Genomic DNA, 17,217 nt, shown 5'->3' on the forward strand with positions numbered 1-17,217 from the left:
CACAATTAGTGTTCTGAAAGAGAGAACAATGGTTAGTAAACAAGCAACTAGCATATCTACTAAGCAATGAGAATGAAATACTGTATTAGTGTTCTATGGCTGCATAAAAATTTGCCACTAATATAGTAGATTAAAACAAGACATGCTTCTTATTTCACAGTTTCTATAGGTCAGAAGTTTGAGGACAGTATACTTGAGTTTTCTGCAAGGCTGCAGTCAAGGTCAGACAGCACTAGGTTTTCTTCTAGAGGCAAAACTGGAACAGCGTCTACTTCTAAGCTTACTTTTGTTAGTAAAATTTATGTTCTTGCTCTTGTAGGACTGAGGTCCCTGGCTTCTTGTTGATTGGAGATTACCTTCAGCAACTAGAGGCTGCCCTCAGTTCTCTCCCAAGTGAGCTTCCCCACCATAGGCACTTATTTCATCAAACCAGCAAGAAAAATCTCTAGAGTGAGTCTTCTAGCAAGATGGGTCTTACAAAATATAAACATGGGAGTGATACTCCATCACCTTTGCCATAGTCTGCTGGGTACAAGCAAGTCATACATACTACCTATACTCAAAGAGAGAGGATCACACAGAGGCATGAACACTAGAAAGTGGGAATCACAAGGGGTCATTCTAGCAACTTTCTGCTGCAGATACCATGAATAGCAAGGCCTTGGTCATATACCAGCTCAGTTACCAGAAGATGGGGGATGGGAAAGCTTTCTGGAAAATTAAAGATGTAGCTTCCAGTTAAAATAAAAATTAAAGAGACATTCTGAAAATAGAATTACTAAGATATGGCAACCATTTTGTATGGTATAGGAAATGGAAGAGAGAAGCATGACTCAAAGGCTTTAGAGCCAGTGACTGGGAAAAGTACAATGCTATTACTGGACCTGGAGACTCAAGCAGAATGACAGAGAAGGGATTCTCTGAGGTGAAGAGATTCATTGAGGTTCTCATAGGTGTTCATCTGGAGCTCAGGGCAGAGAAGCATAGACTTGGATATCATTTTTTTTTAATTTTTATTTATTTGTGATAGTCACACACAGAGAGAGTCAGAGACATAGGCAGAGGGAGAAGCAGGCTCCATGCACCGGGAGCCCGACGTGGGATTTGATCCCGGGTCTCCAGGATCAAGCCCTGGGCCAAAGGCAGGCGCTAAACTGCTGCACCACCCAGGGATCCCCTAGACTTGGATATCATCAATCCAGGGGTAGATGACATTGACAACTGTGGGAATGGATGGTATATTTGTGTATGTAGCAGCAGGTAATCATGGCCACACACTCTTCTGCTGAAAGCCTTTCACATTTCCAATCAAACTCCTCAAACTTCCAAAGTCCTTCATGGTTTTATTGTTGCTTACCTCTCTAGACTCTTGATAGACTCTTTCCTTAGAACAGTATTCTACTTTTTATGGATCTCCAAAATGTCCTGTGCTCTGTATTTCCTCTGAGACTTTTCTTGTCATTTTCCACTGCACAAAACCCTTTTCATCCCTTTCTATATCATTGCCTGGCTATGTATCTTTTGGGTTTCCATGCAGATTATGCTCCCTGGAAAGTCTTCCATCATTCCCTGAGATGTTGAAGATACCCCTCTTTGTGCTTCCAGAGCAGGCTATACTACCTCTTTCTGTAGTTTTAATGGCACTATACCATCTTTACTTACTTTCTTGTCTCTTACTAGCTTCCTGAAGGCAGAGATGGGTTTCACTCTTAATTGTACCTCCAGTTCCTAGTACAGTCTTTAGCACACAGAAGATGCTCAACAAGCACTTGTTGAATAAACAAGGAGTTAATGCTAACATATTTCTTGGTTAAAATTTGTTTACTTATAAGTATCAGAAAACTCAATCCAAAAAGGGGATCACTGCTTAAGCAAAAGCAGGACTTAATGAGTAAGCAGAGAAGTCCCGGTATTATGTTGTTTTTAGATGTGACGTGGTGCAGAGGCCCAAATGACTTCACTAGGACAAATTTTCTTTCTCTATCCTTTGGCTTTGCTTCCTCTAGCTTAGCTCTATTCATAAGCTGGGTCTCCCTTGTGGTAGCAGGATGGCTTCATTTGCATTCGGTTTTATATCTTCACGCTTTCAAGCCCAGGGGGAGAATGCACTTCACTCCCAGAAGACTTAGCAGAAATCTCCTAGAGTCTCAGTGATTCTGAGTGGAGGTCTCCTGTCCACTCCTGAGCCAATCACTGTTTGTCCAAGCGAATGAAAGACTCTGCTTGGTCAGGCCTAGGTAACATGCCATGCTCAGATCTCCTGGAGCTGGAGGTTGGGAAGGTGTAGACTCTCCAGACAGAAATCTTGGACTTGTGCTGGAATTTTGTGGAGGAGATCCCCCCAAAAGCAAATTTCCATTAAAGCGATTCCTATCATTCAAGGAATAGGGAGGATAAATACCCAGGAAAGAAATTCTAAGTAAGAGACATAGCCAAAAACTAAAAACAATGTTTAGTGTTATCAAAGGGAAGGAGACTATCAGTTATTTAATACCAACTACAGGAGAGAAACTTTTCATGTAATATCCCCACTTAATCCTCACAATAATCCTGGTACATAGACTTTTAAAATTCTTGGTTGACAGAGTCTCAGGGTAAACTGAGCCTGAGGGGATCTGTGACTCACCCAGACCACACAGCTAGTAAGTGGTGTAGCTGGAACAGGGACTCTCTGTCTCCAGAAAACCAGGTTGTGACAGAAGTTCAGCAAGATGTCAAATCCAGCAAAAGGGCCAAGATAAGTGAGTATTATGATGAGGACTGGATATTTGGAAATAGGAAGTTCCAGCAGAGACATTGTGTCTATTTCAGAAGAGTTGTGAGGGCCACAGGGATTGAGAAACAAAGAGGGGACTATTCTTCCAGGAAGTTCGACAATGAAAAGAAGGAGAAAGAGGGCATATATATATATATATATATATATATATATATATATATCTGTTTAAATGTGTCTTTCTAGCCACAAAGAGTGCTCCTCAAAAGCAAAGACTTTATTTGTTTTTATGTCTCCAGCCTAGGAGAGGCCTTGCCCACACTGTCAATCACTGAGCATTTGGGAAATTAATGAATAAATGACTGCATGAATGGAAGAAAAAAAACTATATCCCAAGAACAAAAGAAGATAGAGAAAGAAATGTAAAGATAGAATAGAGTTGAACATGTTTCTAGGGCAAGTGCAAAGAGGTTGACAGTGAAAAAAAGTTGATGAATGAAGCCAAGTCCCCTGTGTGGTTCAAATCCCATGGAAGAATGAGCCTTACATAAAGATTTAATTTTTCTTTCACCAAGGCAAAAGAGAGGGAGGAAAGTATAGGCTATGATCTTCAGGAAGTCTAGGGTGGAGGGGAGAACCAAAAGCACTTTTATCTATTTCCCTCAGTGTTCACTGTGAAATAGTCAAGGTGCTTATCTCTCTAACTCTGTTGAATGTACCTTCAAGGCAGTCCCAATGTTTCAATTCATGTCTCACCCCCAGAGTCCCAGGCATAGAATAGGAGCTAAAATAAATGTATAAACTTGGTGGGCTGAATTGAATAAAATTAAATTATCTTTTAAAAGAATTTGAGCACAGCCTATAGAAAGGACAGCCACAATATAATCTTGATTTGGTGGCTTGTGGGGGCTTAGTAGGGTGCTGTGGGAAGATGGAGGAAGGCAGTACAATGTGTACATGTGATCTGCTCTACAGAATGTATTTGCTTGGTAAACACCTCCTTATCTTTTTCCTTTTAAATACAAGCTTACGCCCCACTTCTTCAGAACATCTGGGCTTGGGCAGTGATGATTAGGTTGAGTGCTTGTAATCACAGGTCTATTTTGGGAAATTATAAGGTGTGAAGTCTCAGAGGTTAGCAGTCAGGAGTGATTTACTGATCATCCCATGGGCCAGCACCAGCCCTCCCTCTTAGTGGATTGACTCAGCCAGCACTGACACCTGTTCAGCAGGCCACACTGCCTCTGACCACATGCCTCTTCTGCCCTCTCTCAAAGAGACTATGACAGCAGTCAAGTGAATAAGGCCTAGGGCCACCAGGGGTGCCTCCAGCTGCAGAAGGTAGCCTGACCTTGAACTCTAACACAGCTTTAATTCTTCACTTTACAGAATGAGTTAACAGGGAAAATGGATGATTGATGATTCGAATAATAGTGAATGGAAGAAATAAAATGATCCACGGAGAAAAACTCACTCTCCTGTCTGTATTTAGTCTCTGATGGGAATAAGGATAAAGTTAATGGATGGGGTAGAGTGATATAGGAGGTGGGTCGAGAGTATCAGGAGGTCCCTTGGCCATCAGTAGGCACTTTTATGGCTGTATTCCTGTGAAGAGAAACAAAGAAAGGGGGGCTGCAGAGAATGGAAGGTAATTCCACCTCTTTGCAGTAGTGGAGAGCCAAGAGTAGGGCTGGTCTAGGCAGGGAGGCAAGAGGAACTCACCTGTCCATTTCCAGGGATTTCTGAGCTTCCTATTTGTACAAGCAGGTGGTCTCTCTCCACGTACTGTGCAGAAGGCCAAGTGGACTCAGTACGTCCATTTGCTAAAAGATCTTTTTTCTTTTTTAAACATGGAGGTTTGGAGACCTATTTTACAGAACTAACAGAGCTGGGGTTACAGCCTTCTTGAATAAATGAAGTCAGAAGACAAATTCCTACCTTTGGAGGGATTTGACTGCTATGCTGGATTTTCAGGCACAGTAATAAGCATGAAATAATCTTCCTAATATCCAACTATAATACCTGACTCTTACTCCATAAATTGAGACCAAATTAAATAAAAAAACCTCCTAAATCTCTTGCAATCTGGCTTCCTCCCCAACTATTCCACTGAAATTGTTCCTGTCGAGATTGCCTATGAATTATTTTACTTTACATTTGTACCTGTCTTGGCTGCTCTGCAGCATTTAACTGTGGACCATGTGTTGAAATGCTCCCTTCCCTGGATTTTGGGGCAGCAGTCTTTCCTGGTTTTCCTCCCATTTCTCTAGCCTCTCCTTCTCAGATGCTTGCAACACGCTCAGATTTATCTGACTATATCTTTTCTTGGTTTAGGTACAAAGGGAGGAACCCACCCTTGTCAGTTTAGGTAGATAAGGATAATTAGAAGGTACTAATTGGCTTACAGAATCAATGGAAGAGTTGAAGAAGTAGATTCTAGGCAGAGTTACTAGGAACAAAACCACACTCAGGACCAAGTTGCCAAGGAAGCTGCTGCTTCTGCCACAATCGGGAAGTGCTTGCTGAGATAGGAAACCGAAGCTATAGTGGCCCACCTTGGGTCCAGAGTCACTACACTCCATATCAGCAAAATGGATACCTTCTGCCCTGCCTGGTCCCCCATGAATTCAGCTCTGAAGCTGGAGTCTTAATGTGAGTGTGTCTAATTGGCAGAACCTAAATCACATCCTTGGAAACCCTAGAAGCAGGGAGTCTCAGAAGTGTTTTTAGCTTTCCAACTTTATAGCACAGGAAGGAGCACTAAAAGGAGATTGAAATAGATGTTGAGTCACGTAGTCCCTTAAATTTCAGTGTTCGTCAGAGTTATGTTCTTGGCCCTTTTCTGGTGCTAAGACTATCTCTCAGCAACTCATGGCTTCAACCATCCTGTGGGTTGTCTCTAACTCTGAGCTCCAGACTTGAATGTCCAGCTGGCTGCTAGACAGCTCTGTCTCCTCTAAAGTCACTTCCTCCCCCATATCTTCTATATCAATGAATGGCGTCACCATCTATCCAGTAATCCAAGCCAGAAATTAGGGACATTGCTCTGCCTCTCATCTGCCTTGCGCAAATGGCTGTTGAGGTATGCAATTGGCCTATATTTTCTAGTCTTCCTGCAATGAGGTCGGGCCATGTGACTGCATCTTGGCCAATATAATCTGAACATAGGTGATGTGAGCAAAGTCCGGGTGAAACCTGTGGAAACCTTTCATATATTATCTGTGTTCTCTTTCCACATCTGCCAACTGAATGAATAGAACTTTAGGATCCTAGAGGATAGAGCCATAGATATAAGCAGCCTGGGTCCCTGAATGACTCAGTGGAGCTTTGCAACTCCCAGAACTGATCTGCATTATACAACGATGTGTGGGTGGGCTGGGAAGGGGAGTGGGGTCATGAGAGTGTGTCATTCAGATCTACTGCAGGGAGAAGGAGACAAGATTTACTATGACCCCAGCTGCTGCCACACTGGGCCTATCACTGTGTTTGTGCCAAGGCTACATTTCCCATGAGCTTCTACCAGCCAAGGACTGAGCATGGTGAGTGTAGGAATTCAGACCCGTTTCTGCAAGACTCAGGATTCCTCCAGCAGGTAACTCTGACTCCTGGAGTCTCCACTGGCCTGGATGAATTTTTCTTGGAACTACAATGAAGTCTGGGTATCTTGCTACCCAATTCTTCCTTCCTTGTGGCTCTTCTTCGGTGGTGTCAGGTCTGTACTGTGGTCTGAAAGCTCTCATCTCCTCTCATGACATCTTTCTATTTATCCTTCACAAGTGTTTCCCCTAATCAACCAAGTCTTGTACAACTAATCTCATCCGGGCATCTGCTTCTCAGTAGCCCTGAACTAGCACAGGGGAGAAATGAACCTTTAATGTATCATACCACAGAGATTTGGGAGTTGTTTGCTTCAGCAGTTAGCATATTCCAGTTAACCACCAAGTTTTGAATATTTCTAGAAGTTAGTTTCTCTCCTCTTTGCAATCGTGTTTTTTAGGCCTCCTGAGCTGACTGCTCATCTTCCTGAGTGAGTCTTCTGTGCCTGCTCTTGGTAAGCAACCCTGTTTCAGAAACTACCACCTTATCACAGCATTCTTACAAGAAAATTATTAACCTCAATTTTACACAAAGGGAACTGAGATTTAGAGAAGGTAAATCTTCCCCAATGCTATCTCATAAGTAACAGAATTGGAATTTGAATCCAGATCTGTTACCAAACTTTGTGTTCTTTGCACTACCCCAGTGAATTGGATTTAAGTATTTTTTCCTGTGCAGTATGTATATCATGACATTCATATGCATACCCACTCCCTTGAGTTTATCTAAGTTCTGATGCAAATTTACCTAGAAAATGAAGCAAATAGATCACAGACTACTCAGCGAAGAGGTATTATATTAATAAAAGCATATTCTAAATATGTAAGTAGAATATCCACTTAATGATATTGATACTTCTCTGCATGTTTTCTTCATTTCCATTTTCTCTCCTTTTTAAACTAAAAATATAATTATTGGAAAAATAAAGATAAAAATATAATTATTGGAAAAATAAATATAAGATTATAAATAAAAAATATTTTAATCTCCACTGGTATTAGAGGTTATATCAGGAGCCTCTCTGAAGGTTAAAACAGGTATAAGCTGAAGGGAGTTATGCATGCTATTTCCACAGCTCTGGAGAAAATGCCGTTCAAAATAATATTTAAAAGCAAGTGGCTTAGAGTGCTATCATATAAACATTTAGTCAAGTACCTATTTTAATTTATTTAAAACTAAAATTTATTAAATTTAAATTTATAATTTTGTTTATAATTTCAATTCTTTATTATCATTTACAAATTTTAAATGCAATTGACATAGAAGCAATCTTCATGCATGGGTGTGAGGACTCCCACACCTCACCATGCTACATGCAAATCTGATTATGTCATGCCTGTTAAATAGCTTTCAGAGGCTCCACAGCCTATTGAGGATAAGGAGCAAATTCCTCAACCAGCATTCCAGCCCTTCTGTGAACTGGCCCTTGTTTCACCTCTTGGGACTGTCTCCATATCTACCCTCCACTGCAGCCCTAGTAAACCAGTGACGAGCTCACCAACCCACCATGCTTCCTTGTGTCTCTCTGTCTTTACAAATGCTATCCTTTTTGGAGGGAACATCTTTCTCTTACTCTTGTCTTCTGAAACACTAAGAATTTCCCAATATACGGTTTATGTACTACCTTCTCCCAAAAGCTCTCCCTGAAATCACTCTCAGCCATACCTACCTCCTAGGCTGAATCAGGTGCCCTCTCTACCACCATCTCCCCCTCCCTTTCTTCCCTGAGGCTTCCACAACATCCTCTGTCCTATCACACTAGTGTAATTGTCTAATTATATATCAGTTCTCCCCATGAAGTGGCTTCATTCTTAAAGTTAGAAATTGATTTTAAATAAATACATTACTCCAAAATAGTAAGTGCTTAGCAAACAAATGCTTGTTAAATTCATTTAACAGAGGAAGGAAGGAGGAAGGAATAAAAATGTTGGCTTCTCTAGTATACAATTTATGTATCCTCTACGTAATTTATAAAGATGAATCATTTGCCATATAAAAAAATGGAGTTTGTACCCTGTCACAGGCATCAAATATATTATTGGCTTAGCTAAAATTTAGGGGTCAGAATTTTAGGAACTGAGAGTTAGGGAAGGAAACTAATTAAGTGGTTATTAACAGACTTACTGAAGAATCCATGAACTCACCAAAGTAATATGCAAAACTGTATTTGTGTGTCTATGCACAACGTTTATGTGTTCTCCTCTATCAGGCAGGTGGGCAAGTTTCTTTGAAAGGACAAATGGAGGGACGCCTGGGTGGCTCAGCAGTTAAGCATCTGCCTTTAGCTCAGGGCATGATCCTGTAGTCCCAGGATGGAGTCCCACATTGGGCTCCCTGCATGGAGCCTGCTTCTCCCTCTGCCTGTGTCTCTGTCTCTCTCTGTGTGTCTCTAGTGAATAAATAAATACAATCTTAAAAAAAAAAAAAAAAAGGAAGGACAAATGGAAAGCAGCCTGATTTATTCCAGACAAAGCGCCATGGAAACATTCTGATGGGCAATGAGGGGAGAAGGAGGGATAGGCCATTATAAGAATAATGAGATGGCAGCTCCAAAGAAGGGGTGATTCATACATTTTAATTTATGATTAGGTTCTCATTTGGTGAAGTGTTTCACCATCAAATAAAGTATTAAAAATATAGTATATTTACCAATTCAAGTGTGACAGGTCAAATTTTACCCCTGCCCCATCTCTGTTCATGAGTCTGTGTCTGTCCTATTCATCTACTGAGGGTAATGAGGACAAGAGAATTGGTAAGTGCAGAGAAAGACAAAATTGATTTACATACATAAAATTGATTTGTATTTATACTTGTGAAAGAAAGGACTGAATCCAGAGGTGAAAGAAAGGGTCTTCTAGAGTTTTGCCAGCAGGAGAAAGGAGAGATTCAGAAAGCAGCAGCTTGAAGACATGAAACCTAGGAATGAGCTGTCCCCACATGATTTTTAGGAAGTGTGATTTTTTTAGGAAGTATGTCCTTGCCACATTTTCACCAGGCTCAGTAAAGACATGAATTGCTTTTCAAGGTCTTAGGCATCAGATTTATGTTTGTTTTTAGTGTGGGTGCTATGTGGCAACAAGCTTTCAAGCAAGCCTCAATTTATTTGTTCAAGTTACACAGGTTTGCCTGCCCATTCTGCTGTGAAGTAGCCTGAAGTCTACACTTGACTCACCTCTTTTGGGTCTGGGTTGGGTAGGTTGGGGGATGGTGAGTCACGAGAGGCTAACTGACCCCCTATCAGTAGTTTCACTGACCAAGCCACTCCCAAGTTTCTATTTGTTTTATGGGACGTCTGGGCCATTCTTCAGGTGGGGAAATCTGCCCCAGGAAAAACCACTAGGTCTCTGGACAAAAGTACAGAAAAGATGAAGCTGTTTACTTCAGGCCTCTTTTCCTTTAGCTAGCTGCAGGGAGGGTGGATAGCTGACAGTTCCCAGCTAACCCCCTCTGCCTTGAGATTATCCTCTGCTGAAGTGAACAGCTTCATCCAAAGTTTTGTTCCCTTCTCAGAGGCAGCCCATACCCAATGGCTGGTCAATGTCCCCAGAGTAAGGGTAACCCTTTGGGGCCATCTCAGTTCCAGAGACTCTCTTGCAATCTGTGGAGGCCTATGTTGTGACAGCCTCACAGTCAATCTTCTCTGCTCAATCCTGCTTCTTTACACTCCCACAGATGTTGATCCAAGAGAGCCCTCCAATAAGCTTCCTGCATGCTGCTCTCCACTGCAGATGCTGTCTCCCTGGAAGCCCAGCTTGTGACAGTTGATTGGAGGAACAGTGCAAGAAAGCAGATGTTAAATCTGCATCATCCGCTAGTTATCTGGAAATAAGGACCCCATCACGTTGGTTGGTAGAGCATGGATAAAGCCAGGTCCACAACAGCAGTGTGATCACTGAGTTTCTGGAATGATACACTTTTGGAAGGGAATGCATTGGCTGGGGCAATGGAACCAGTTTTTGAGAAGCATGAGGAAATTGGTAATTAGAAGGGCAAAAGATGCTCTGGAGAAAGACAAGGAAAGGCTGAGTGTGATTAATTAGCAATTAAAGGCTAAACATAAAAGTCAGAGGGCCTTCTTGTAAAGAACAATGAGACTCTCATCTCCAATAGCTGGAGGGCATCTAAAACTGAAGATCAGGCTCAGATCTAACCATAAACTTAGCAGAGTTCCAGAAAACCTTAAATTCTCGGTGGCAGGTCGGCTACACTTAGGTCCAAGCTCTAAATGGAAAAGAGCAGGATTCTGATAAATGAGGGGTAGATATTTGGGTTGATGGAAATCATGAATATGCATATTCCCCTGAAGCCTCTAGGTATGCAGAAAAAACCCACTCCTCCCTGTCAAAGGCTGGTACTCATCCCTACTCATCCCCCCATTAAGGATGGTTACTTAGGCCTCTGGCTTGCAAGATAACATGTGTTCCCATGTGAATCTGCCACCATTTCCCTTCTTGCCACCAGGACCATCATAACCCATTACAGTCAATAACATAACCCATTAAATCACAGCAAATGCAGTCATGGATGCACTGGGTCTGTGAGAGGAGGAAAGGAACTACACCCTGAAGGAGCTGCAGGTCCTGGGCAATGCATACTAGCAGAGCTAAGAGAGGATGTGGAATCAAGGGGAAGTAGAATATAAAGTTGGCTAACAGAGTGTTAATTGATATGGGAGCATTCTCCTGGGCTATATAGGATTATTAGACAATGGCAGGGACCCCAGTGTACACTGCTAAGATGGCTCTCAGATTCTTGGAGAAAGTGATGCTCACATTCAATGAGGAGTGAATGCCAAAACTTGTCTTGCAGACAATGGAAAAAAGGATCAAATGTCTCATAGAAGGAAGCATGCTTGAGTGGATTTATTATGTGGGGCTGAAAACTCCACCAGATGACTGTTTTCATGTGAAGGCTCAGAGGAAAGACCAAAGAAGTAAGGAAGGACCTGGTAAGAGGGACATCTGATTCACTGAGGAACTCACTGGTGGCTCTCCTTTATAGTCCAGAGCTTGTGGTTAGAGACGTCATTATAGAACTGGGACCCTTGATAATGATAGGGATGACAACAACCTGAAATATCAGACGCAGTGACAGTGTTTAGCTTTTGCTTTTAGAAGCCAAATGGGTTCAATCATTAAAGTGAGAGGCAAGGTTGCAGATGTTGCAAGAGGGGCTTGATCCATAGAAAGCTATGGAGAGGGTTATCAGAAAAGATTATCCTTATGGGCAAAATAGATGGACAGCCAATAGGAGTATTATTCAATCGACTCAATAAAAATAATTAGGGATGAAAGATCAAGAGGCTGAGGGCAGAAATGCCAATAAGAATTCATGATCCTTTGCCCAGCTTCCATATCTGAGTTATTTTACACACCCAGAACTCTTACCTGAACCACAGAACACAGTAAGCATTAAGTAAACAGAATGGCTCAGGCAGTTGACATCAGCTAGCCTTTGTGTTGTGCCTCAGTGTTGGTACAACAAAGTAGCCATGGTGGCAGGAATGGGAGATACATATGGGCTCAACAGTATGGGCTCCCACTCACCAAGACTGCTTAAGCTATTGCCACTACCAAATTTCTGATCTTCCAACAATAGAGGCCAATCCTATATTCCTAATATATCCCCATCACTTACAGGAGATCAACCAGTCATTTGGTGTCAAGTTGACTTCATTGGACTCCTTCTACCCTGGAAGGGGCAATAATTTATCTTGACTGAAATCAACAAGTACTCCAGCTATTAGTTTATCTTTCCTGTTTACGGGCCCCTGGACAACACCATTATCCAAGGGCTCATAGAGTATTTGATCCATTAATAGGGAGTTCTACAAAAGATAACGTGGGAATAAGGTGAGCTGTAGTAGTGAGTATATGATCATAGGATCCACTGGCCCTATCCAATCCCATACTGCACCACATAGATAAAGCAACAGAATAACTTGTTGAGGTACAACTGAAAGACCAGGCTGGAGGTGATACCTTACAGTATATACCCTAAATCAACAACTACTATATGGTGTGGTGTCCCTCGTGGTTAGAAAACATTGGTCTAAGAATGAACCAAGGAGTAGAAATAGAAGTGTCCCTGCTTACCTACACTCCCAGAGACCTACTGGGAGAATTTCTGCTCTTGTTCCTGAAACTCTGGGCTTTATGAATTTAGAGAGCTTAGCTCCCAGGAAGAGGATGTTCCACCAGGGTGCACAGCAGGAATCCTATTCAAGTTTTGTCTGCTGCCTTGTCACTTCAGTTTCCTCATGCCAAGAAATCAGCAGGCATAGAGAGAAGTCACTTGCCTTATGGGGGAAATTGACTCTAAATATCTGGAGGATATAGGGAGGCTTGGAATAATATATTTGACCCCAATATACTGGTAACCACTTGGTACTCTCTTGCAGCAGCTTTAACTCAAGGAGGGCAAGGTGACCAGGAAATCAAGATCCTAATGCACAAGAGTCTGGGTGACGCCACTTAGGAAAACCACCTAACCCAGAAAAACTGCTACCTAAGGGTAAGTGAACTTCATCATGGATAGTAGAAGATGCAGTTAATGAGTACTAGGTGGGACCTCGAGACCAGGTGCAGTGGAGAAGACTAGTTTTTAGTTCTATGTTAATGAACCTTCCTCTAAGTTGCCCCCCAGGTGCTGATCAAAAAGAGGGTCAAGAGGTAGAAATGTCTTATATTCAAATCTCCATCTCAGACTCTGCTTTCTGGGGAACTCAAATTGTGGCATTTTTAATTATATCAGTTCCTAATACATCTATTTTATTTTTTTCTGTGTTTCGCCCTAGTTGATACAATTTTTGCAGGGTGGGTAGGGGGCCTGATTATCTTCATGTACATGTGCTTTTGTGTTTATTAACACTGTCATAAAGCACTCTTTCCACATATTATTACACAGTCTTCATAAATCTGATTTTAATGTGGATATAACATTCCCTTCAATTGATGTGCATAATTTTCAAAAACCATCCTTCTATTGTGGGCCATTCAGGTATATTTTTATTATAGACTATATCTTACATAAAATTAATATCTTCCTTCAGATGACTATCTTATTCAACTGAATTAACTCCTTATATCAATCCTGAGTAGTAGGATGATGGAGTAACAGGGGGTAAACATCTATTTTTAGGTCTCTTTTTATCTGTTACCAAATTGCTTTCCAAAAAAATTATAGCATTTATACTGCTGCATCAAGGAGCATTTCAACACAATCTTCTGTCATTAGAAATTATTACTATAGAATTTGTTAGTAGTTTAATAAATGTGAAATAGTACTTCGTTATTGTATTAACCGGGTATCTATTCTATAAATTCTGGCTGAGATTTTATTGTTTATTATTACTGTAATTTCCTTTTGTGTGTTAATGTTCCTAGGAATATTGACAACATTTTTGTAAACTAGAAGGCACTCATCACCATCACCAAAATAGAAGAGAACTGAAAGAGTTTTTGATGAGTTAAATTCAAGTAGAAACAACATGGTAATCTGCTAGAAAGAGCACTGGACTTGGAATGAGTACATGTAACCTCCAGTTTTAGTTGAGTCTGTTACTACTTATGGTATTTTGATAATATTTTAGATTAATAAAAAAACTGAGAGACCTCAGAGTAGTAGGCCTGATCCTATTTTGATTTTTTTTTTTTTTGCAAAGATCTTTAAAAACAATAGATCCAAATATAAAACTTATCTGAAGGATTTCAGTCTCTGGTTTATGCTCTCCAGAATTACTCACATTACATCTGCCCTACACCTGGAGGGTGGAGTGTTCAATTCTCCAAGTTGTCCAGGTTACTGGAGCTGACCAGCATGGCTCACTTGTCTCAAGCAATTGATATTTGGTGATAGAGAGGTTACCAGGCTTCTGAGGCCTACACTTGGTTGGCAGAACAGAGAACTAGGCCAAGGAGAGAAGGTGTTCAGACCTAAAAAACATTATTTTATGTTCCATGGTTTAGAAAAGTTTAAGAGAAATAGGGCTAGTTGACATTAACAGACACTTTGGAAATCATAGTTATTTTTACCTGTTTAGGATTATTGGTTTTTGGTTTGTGGTTATTAGATTATTGATTTTTCCTTAATTTTCCAACATTTATTGAGGCACTAAGCTAAGTGCCAGGGATATAAAAGTGAATAATACAGTCCTTGCCCTTAAGGAAGATCATGATTTACAATGGAGATAGCCACTTACAAGATTATAACTACAATATGTAATTATAGGAGTGTGGTAACCACAGCTGTAAAAGTATACACAACGGCTTTCTTCTCCTGTTGTGAATGATGTGTTTCAGAGTTTTAGTGTTTTAAAATATCTTATACTTTTGCTTATTAAGTAAAATAAAGAGATTAGGGACTGAAAGCTGAAGCAAAAATGTCATTATTTGAAAGTTATAAAACTGCATATCTGAAAACCCCAAGAATATCAGCTAAAAAATTACCAGAGCAGTAAAAGAATATAGTAAGGTGGTGGCATTCAAAATTAATATACAGAAATAATTAATCTTCATACAGACAAACGACTAGTCAGAAATACACAGGAAAGACCCCATTTATTTAAAAAATTAAGGATAAAACCACCACATATAAATTAAACAGTAATAGATGCATAATACCTATAGAAAAAAAATTTTAGAACACCAGTAAGGAACACAAAAGATAATTTGGAAAGTTAAAACACATTCTTGGAGAGGGTGATGGCTCAATATCATAGATATGTCTTTTTTCTCTAAATTAATCTATAAATTTAATCCAGTCATCCTCACCCATCCAAATTTAATTAGCAAGCTGATCTAAAGTTTATATAGAAAGATAAACAAGCAAGAATATCCAGGAAATTTTTTTTTCCAGGAAAATTTTGAAGTTAATGAGAAGGGACTAGCTCTTGCATATATTAAAGCATATTATAAAACTATAATTTTTAAACCAGTATACTAATGATGTATGAAAAAATTAACCAGTGGAATGGAATAGAGAAATCCAGGAATGGACCCAAGCATATATGGGATTTTGTATATAATAAAGTTAGCAAAGAGATGCATTACTTACTCACGTTAGGAAGGCAGTGTAATGGATGCTGTGGTGTGCCATCTATATTCCTGGTTCAGGGCCAAGGCACTGATTTCCCCAGCTGCTGGTAGTGCTGTTCACTGATGCTCCTGGCTGAGCCCCTCCCCAGAAATTGCTCTCAGCCAAAGGCAGCTGCCTCATTTAAAGTATACCTTAGGGTCAGTAATATCCAAGGACTGGTTGATGCAGGAATACAAAAGCCTGGACCTCTTTGCTCAATTTAAGACAATTCTGTAAGGACATTCCAGATCCAGAGCTCATGGAATCAGATAAAAGCTTTATTGCCACTGAATCTCAATTCAACTTCTTCCTCTGCCCAGTTCTGTTTCCTTCATTTCCTTACAGGTATGATTCCTGAGAGTATTTCCCAACAAACTTTTTGTGTTCAAATCTCTGTCCCAAAATCTGTCTCTTGGAGAACTTGATCTTCAATATGACTTTCTTCTTTGTTGGATGCAAACCTTGCAAATTTAACTAGAATAAATTTCAGCTGAATCAGAGCTTCAAATGTAAAATTTTAAAAACTAAGCTATAAATGTAGAAGAAACTAGAGAAGAATTTGTATACCCCTTATTAGCATAAATATTAGAACTCATTAAAAAGATGGATTTTTCCACATTAAAATAAAATTCTGATGAATGGATAAACAAAATGTGACATATGCATACAGTGGAATATTATTCAGCTTTAAAAAGGAAGGAAATTCTGACTGATGCTACAACATAGATGAACCTTGAAGATGTTATACTAAATGAAATAAGCCAGTCACAAAAGGATGAGTGCCATGATTCCACTTATATGAGATCCCTCGAGTAGTTAAATTCACAGAAACATAAATTGGAAATAGTGGTTACCAGCGCCAGGGGTGGGAGGGTAGTGGGAAGGGAGGAAAGGGAAGTTGTTATTTAAGGAGTTTAGAGTTTCTATTTTGGATTTCTGTTCTGGAAATGGATAATGTTGATGGTTATACAACATAGTACCTGTGCTTGATGCCACTGAATTGTACACTTAAAAATGGTTAAAATCATCTATTTTATGTTACATATATTTTACCATGATAAAAAATAAATAAAATTGTTTGTCAAAACCCACCAAAGTGAAAAGAATATTTGCAACTTCTATCAGAACAAAGGATTAATTGTCCTATGAAGCAATACAGAAAAGACCCAAAGTACAAAAGAAAAATGGGAAAAATTGTAGGAACAGAGAATTCACAAAAGCAATGAAATTGGCTTTTAGATATATAAAAGTATACTCAACTTCACTCATAAAAAGAAATACAATTCAAATTTCAGAGATACTACCTTACACCTGTACCATTCCAAAAGCCAATGAACGTACGAGGAAATATGCATGCATTGCCACCCCATTGAAGGAACATTGGCAATACTGATCCAAATTATAAAAATGTATATTTTTGACTCCGAAATTCTACTCCCAGGAATTTACTCTACAGACATACTGTACTTATATACTGTACTTATTATACAAGATTACAAGATTATACATTGCACTGTTTTTTAAATGATAATTAAAGTTTAAAAACTATTTGAATATAACAATCAATTTATAGTAGCATTATTCATAATAGCTCCAAATTGCAAACTATCTAAATGTTCATCAAAGTTTGTGAATGGATAAACCATGTTATATATAGCTATACAATGCAAAACTACTCAGCATTAGAAAGGATCAAATTACAGATGAATCTCAAAAACCTTATGCTCAGTAAAGAAGCCAGACACAAGCAACCACATGGTATATGATTCCATTTATATGAAACATCTGTAAAAAACCAAGCTATAGGGACAAAAATTAGGTATGTGGTTCCC

General features: G+C 39.8%; 1 protein-coding gene across 12 annotated transcripts in view; it reads right to left on the reverse strand.

Annotated features, from left to right (window-relative positions):
* PAQR8 (progestin and adipoQ receptor family member 8) overlaps positions 1 to 17,217 on the reverse strand; it is a 95,366-nt gene that overhangs the window by 65,861 nt on the left and 12,288 nt on the right. The window contains exon 3 of one of the 12 annotated variants that reach the window (XR_013383363.1): positions 14,948 to 15,859. The exons of the other annotated variants lie outside the window; for them this stretch is intronic. The gene's annotated coding sequence lies outside the window, so the exon portion shown is untranslated. Of the gene's footprint in view, positions 1 to 14,947; positions 15,860 to 17,217 lie in introns of those variants that run through there. 12 annotated transcript variants of the gene reach the window in all.

The sequence above is a fragment of the Canis aureus genome, chromosome 7 (genome assembly GCF_053574225.1).
Source record: "Canis aureus isolate CA01 chromosome 7, VMU_Caureus_v.1.0, whole genome shotgun sequence".
Classification (NCBI taxonomy): Eukaryota; Metazoa; Chordata; class Mammalia; order Carnivora; family Canidae; genus Canis; species Canis aureus.